A 6,448-nucleotide genomic window follows, 5' to 3' on the forward strand; every position below is an offset into this window, starting at 1 on the left:
CAAAAACAGGAGACATGTGGTTATTTTTGATGGAGTATCGGTCGACACCTTTGGAATGCGGATTTACCCCTAGTGAACTGTTGATGGGACGGAAGATTCGTTCACTATTGCCAATTCATCCGGACAACTTAAAACCTACTTTGATCGACCGCGAGTTGCTGCTACAACGGGAAGGTGCCCGAATCAAGCGGCAGAAAGTCAACCATGATGGAAAACACTACGCAACAGAGTCAGTTCATCTCAGAGTGGGGGATGAAGTGTGGATTAAAGACATTAGAATGTGGGGAGTCATAAAAGAAGTATGCCCCGAGCCGCGTTCGTTTATAGTGAACTGTGCCAAGGGTGATTTCCGTCGTACTCGCTCGCATTTGATTAAACTGTCACCCTGCGAGAGTAAGGAACAAAACGACGACAGCGAGGTTGAAAGAGATAAAGAGGAAAGGCCTCTAGTCAACAAGGAAGATCCAGAGGAAGCAGCGGAAGCAATTCCAGAGTCAACGAAGACAACATCAGATGCCGACCTTCACCAGGAAGCAACACCGCGTCGCGGAACTCGTAACCGGAAGCCTCCCGAATTCTTCCACTCTGACCCCAGATTTAGTAGTCATAAAGAGAGAAGCACGACTAAATAAACTATTCTATTTAAAGAAAGGGGGATGTTGTGTAATAATAGTAATAATAGTTTAGTTGGGGATTTCCAGGTGTACTGTCGTGCGAGCTAGGGAATAGGGGGCGCGTAGAGATGCGTGAGGTAGGAGAGGGAGAGTAGCCAAGATGGTCGACATGTAAAGACGCCTCGTGTAATAAGCTTACAATAAAGACTTTTAATTGATACATAACAATTTATTTACCAAGATAATAATGTTTTAAAATATTTATATAAGGATTAAGTACCGATGGTACTTAATTTAATATATATTACATTCATTTGTGCATGTTATTTTACATTATAATTTGTGAAATAATTTATTAACTTTTCCATTAAATATTGCAGATGATTTATACAGGAGATCAAGTTTCAGAATGGGATTCGGATTTATTGGTTATATTTAATGATTTAACAGACGACAAAAATGACCATCAACATGATATATGTCGAACACGCACTTTACAAGAGTTTATGTCACATGAAGAATTTCTGAGTGATATTGAAATACCTGTAAACAAATCACGAGGTGAAATATTTTTAATGATTATCGAATACAGTTTAAAATATAAATTATCATTAAATGAAATTATAAGTATGCTGCAACAGATCAATCTTATCTTTTCAAGATTAATATTACCCGATGCACGATGGATAGTCGATAATATTTTAAATCCGAAAGATAAAATAGAATTTCATGGAATTTGTCCCAACTGCTGTAAATATATTGGCAAAATAAATGATGTAGATTCTTGCGTAATTTGTGATGTATGTTCCGAAACCATTAATTTAGAAAATCCATCGTCATCAAATATTTTTGTAATGATTGATCCTACGGAAAATATTAAAATTCTATTGGAAGAAACGCTGAATATTATGACAACGTTATTAAATTAAGGACATTCAATGAAAAATAAGAAACATTTTTGATGGAAATATGTACAAGTCATTTATAAAAAATTACCTGAAAGTGATAAACATAATTACGTCACAACCATATTTAATACCGACGGGGCACCGAGATTTGAGAGTTCGAATTACTCGATTTGGCCCATATATTTACAGCTAAATGAAATACCTATTCAAACAAAATTGAATAGGATAATCACCTGTGGTATATGGTTCGGACGAAATAAACCCGAAATGACCGCTTTTTTACATCCATTTACAGAAATGATGACTAAATTAGCAAATCAAGGCATAACATGTAGAATAAACAATGAAGAACGTTTGATTAAAGTATACTCTCTAATTTGTTGTGTGGATTCAGTTGCAAGGGCTCCCATGCAAGGAGTTACATTATTCAATGGGAAGTACGGTTGCAACTGGTGCTTACACCCAGGCGAGTGGTACGAAGGAAGTAATAGGTATCCTATTCTTGAACATACTGTAGAAGAGAGAAATATGAAGAATATGATAAAATTTATGATGGAAATTGCTGATAAAGAATGTGCCGATGTATATGGATTAAAGTCTATTTCTCCTCTCATAAACTTACCTTATTTTGATGTTTGTAAAGGATTCGTGCCAGATTATATGCACTGCTGTCTTGCTGGTGTTGGAAAGCAGATAACAAATAAATTTTTAGAATTGTTGCCAACATCAAAAATAGAAGAACTAAATAAAATTTTACTAAATGTAAAGGTTCCTCACCAACTAGGCCGATTAAGTAGATCCTTTGCCGATATCAGTGACTGGAAAGCTAAAGAGTGGGAGAACTTATTTTATATTACAGTTTGCCTTTATTCCGATACGCTTTACCGCAACGCTTTGTGAAGTACTGGAGTTTATTTGTTGAAAGCTTGTACACGCTTTTGAAATGTGACATAAGTCTTGATGAACTTAATAAAGCAGATGAAGACTTACACAAGTTCGTATTTTTAACACAAGAATTATTTTCAAAGAAAGCTATGACGTTCAATATACATCAGCTTATTCACATTTCTGAAAGCGTATTAAATTGGGGGCCACTTTGGTCTCATTCAACTTTTCCATTCGAATCCGCGAATAAGGATATACTACAAGCTATCCATTGTGCAAAAGGTGTAAATCTACAGATTGTTCGCTATGTCCATATGCAACAAACTTTACACACTTTGCGTCATCGCATATATCCACATGCATCTCCGTTAGTGATTAAATTATTGTGAACAGCTAACAGTGAAAAGAATTAAGAAAAGTTGTAAAGTATCATCCATAACTTACCTGGGAGGTGGAAAATTTATAGATGAAAATATTGCACAAAATTTTGGAATGTCTGCAAAATGTACATTAGCTTATCAGAGAGCTATTATAGATGGTTGTCTTGTGTCATCGAAACAAACAATAAGCGCTCTGACAACAGCTTTGCAATATTAACTGATAATACCTTTATTCGCATACTTGATTTTTTAGTTGACAATGAAAATAATAAAGAAATCACACTCTGTAATATTGTTAATACTTCAAATAGAATCTGTAACTTTCTAAGTATGGTACGTAATATTGGAAATGAAACCATAGCTATACAACTAAACAAATTGTACAAGTTTGTGTTTTTATTGAAATACTTGAAGAATGTTATATAGCAACGCTGCCTAATATTTATCATTATTAAGTTCTTTTTATATTTTCTTTTTCTGTAAAAATTAAACCATTTTAATAGTTTGAGGTCAAATATAGCCATTTTATCGCTGGAAACTAGCAATTATCTACCTATTTATACTACACTGGCTAGTTTCTACTTTAAAAATGGTTTTGTTTCCCATTAGGTATTATATTGTATTATATTATAAGAATTGTATTATATATTATGATTTAAATATAAATTGTAATTTTTATGTTTTTCCTTTAATAAAAAATTAACTTTTTAAACAAATTTAAGTATTCTCTAATTTAATATAATTACACTTGGCAATGTTTTCATTAATTGAATAAAATAAAATTTTTTTTATATAAAATGATTAATGAGATCACATAAGAGATCTCATATGAGGGTCATATATATATGAGGTCTCATAAAAGATATCATGTGAAGTTGAAATGAGATTTTGGTACGAAATGTCATGTGAGATCGCATACATGAAACTGTGCGCGAATTCATCAGAGCATTCATATGAGATTACATGCAGGATCACATATATGTTGTCATACGTATTCTCCCGCGATAATTTTTAGTAGGGCTCTTATATCTACATGAACTTTCTTCAAAAGTTAAAAGCTGTTGTGCTTCTATCGGTATTTCTTTCTTCTTTTCTTGTGGCAGTACGCGTAAAGATGTGATGAGTGGGTCAGAATTGACAAGCATTATGTTCATCAAATCGGTAGTAGTATTGATCAGTGACGACTTCCGAGTATGAGAACTTCGATAGGCACGATACAATTTGTTCACTGCTTCTTGTGCTTCCTCACTGAGTGTTCCAATAGGAACCAGTATCGCCTGGATTACTTGTGCGCCATGTACAGTGAGGAGCATAAATGAGTTCCGTTACCCGGTGAGCTACGGTGCAGAGCGGTGCAGATGAGCGCGCTACCTCTAGGTCGGTTACCGACCTACTTACAGCCACGGTCGATAAAAGGTTCAAATACAGAACCGCGAACGCGTAAAAATAGTCAGTCACGCTGTATTGCTCGCGCGTGCATTTGATTAAAAGAACATTTTTAATACAATTTGATACACACAATTAATATTTATTACATACAATATAACCATCATAGGTGATTGATGTAATTATATTGTATTATGCATCTGCAACTATTATTCCACCGACTAAGTATGTGTTTACTGGAATAATATAATTATAGATAATATAATAAATATAATACAACATAATTACCTAAATTATTCTATTGTATATGAAAAATATTGTTTCGCGATATTTTATAATTTTTACGATGTCGTATTATTTTCAGTATCTTATTTATAAGTAAATAAAATATTAAAACTAAAAGCCAAGTAATGTTACGGCCGATATTCCGAGCAATATTAGGGTATTAATAAAAAGCTATATATACATTTTGAATTATAATTATCGAGTCAACGTTTCGACCTACTTGGTCTTTCTCAGGGCATTACACTCAAACTTATAAGTAATATAAATAAAAATAATTATAACTGTTAGAGTTCACATTATCAACACTGAAAATTATAGTCATCGCCGATGGAACGATTACGACACGCAAAAGAAATAAAGTCAAAGCCAACTTCGAATTAAACGCCGTCACAGGCCACATAATTACAATAATTGTTACCGATTACAATAAATTCTGATCTGAGTTGCAGCTGACGGAGATGCTAATTTCGTGCATTTTCTGTATATTTTAAAAGGGGCAGTCCTCTGTATGATCCTGGTATCAGCCATGCTCAACGTCGGAAATTGTCATGTCCAATATTAAATGGAAGTAGAGATCGGTTTTGCGTCAAGAACCTTTAAAATATACAGAAAATGCACGAAATTAGCATCTCCATCAACTGCAACTCAGATCAGGATTTATTGCAATAGGTAACAATTATTGTAATTATGTGGCCTGTGACGGCGTTTAATTCGAAGTTGGCTTTGACCTTATTTCTTTTGCGTGTCGTAATCGTTCATCGGCGATGACTATAATTTTCAGTGTTGATAATGTGAACTCTAACAGTTATTATTATTTTTATTTATATTACTTGTAAGTTTGAATGTAATGCCCTGAGGAAGACCAAGTAGGTCGAAACGTTGGCTCGATAATTGCAATTCAAAATGTATATATAGCTTTTTATTAATACCCTAATTAATTAATATTGCTCGGAATATCGGCCGTAACATTACTTAGCTTTTGCTTTCGACGAGCGATAACACGTCCTATTTTTTTATATTAAAATTAAAGTAGGTAAATTAAGGATTAATCGGATACGAAATCTATTTTGTAATATTTTATGAATTCCTAGATTCTTCTAATTTGAACATTAAGTTTATAATGCGATTTTTATCCATTTTTGCTTTTTACAAAATGTCTTTCCTAACATTGAAATATCTTCTTATATAAGAAGAAAATATTTTTATATGTAAGTGATGGTATCTCGTGTTTATGGTAATTGGAATTATTTTCTGCGAAAGAGAAGCCATTTTTTATGTGCTATAAATTGTGAAGAAATATATAAAGTTTGCGATATTATCACGTAGCTGTTAACCATTATTTTCACAAATATTATATTATTTTTATTATCTTTTTATACAAAAAATTAAGGATTAACGGATAGAAAAATATTCGTAACATGATATATATGTTGTCGAGATGTTTCGAGTTTCGAGATGTTCCTTGTCTTAATATTAGTGGTTCTGAAAAGAACCGATTGTTTTGCTTGGCCCTGGAGCGAATTTTAATAATCATTTCTTTCGATAATATGATATATCGTGCACTAACATATAGCGTTTTCGATTTTCGATTTGTTGACTCGACCCGACTCGGGTCAGATTAAAAGATCGAGAAATGATAATGAAGACGGATTATTAAAATTCGCTCCAGGGCCAAGCAAAACAATCGGTTCTTTTCAGAACCACCAAATATTAAGACAAGGAACATCTCGAAACTCGAAACATCTCGACAACATATATATCATGTTACGAATATCTTTCTATCCGTTTAATCCTTAATTTTTTGTATAAAAAAGATAATAAAAATAATATAATATTTGTGAAAATAATGGTTAACAGCTACGTGATAATATCGCAGACTTTATATATTTCTTCACAATTTATAGCACATAAAAAATGGCTTCTCTTTCGCAGAAAATAATTCCAATTACCATAAACACGAGATACCATCACTTACATATAAAAATATTTT

At 32.9% G+C, this 6,448-nt stretch overlaps 1 long non-coding RNA gene across 1 annotated transcript; it reads left to right on the forward strand.

Annotated features, from left to right (window-relative positions):
- Positions 1-862: 862 nt before the first annotated feature.
- Positions 863-2,519, forward strand: LOC139786752 (uncharacterized). Its single transcript, XR_011722395.1, has 2 exons — positions 863-1,175; positions 1,818-2,519. It is a non-coding gene; the product is annotated as an uncharacterized lncRNA (long non-coding RNA).
- The last annotated feature ends 3,929 nt before the right edge of the window (positions 2,520-6,448 follow it).

The sequence above is a fragment of the Temnothorax nylanderi genome, unplaced genomic scaffold (assembly GCF_030848795.1).
Source record: "Temnothorax nylanderi isolate EJ_2023f unplaced genomic scaffold, tnyl_v1.0 TNYL_tig1136_pilon, whole genome shotgun sequence".
Classification (NCBI taxonomy): Eukaryota; Metazoa; Arthropoda; class Insecta; order Hymenoptera; family Formicidae; genus Temnothorax; species Temnothorax nylanderi.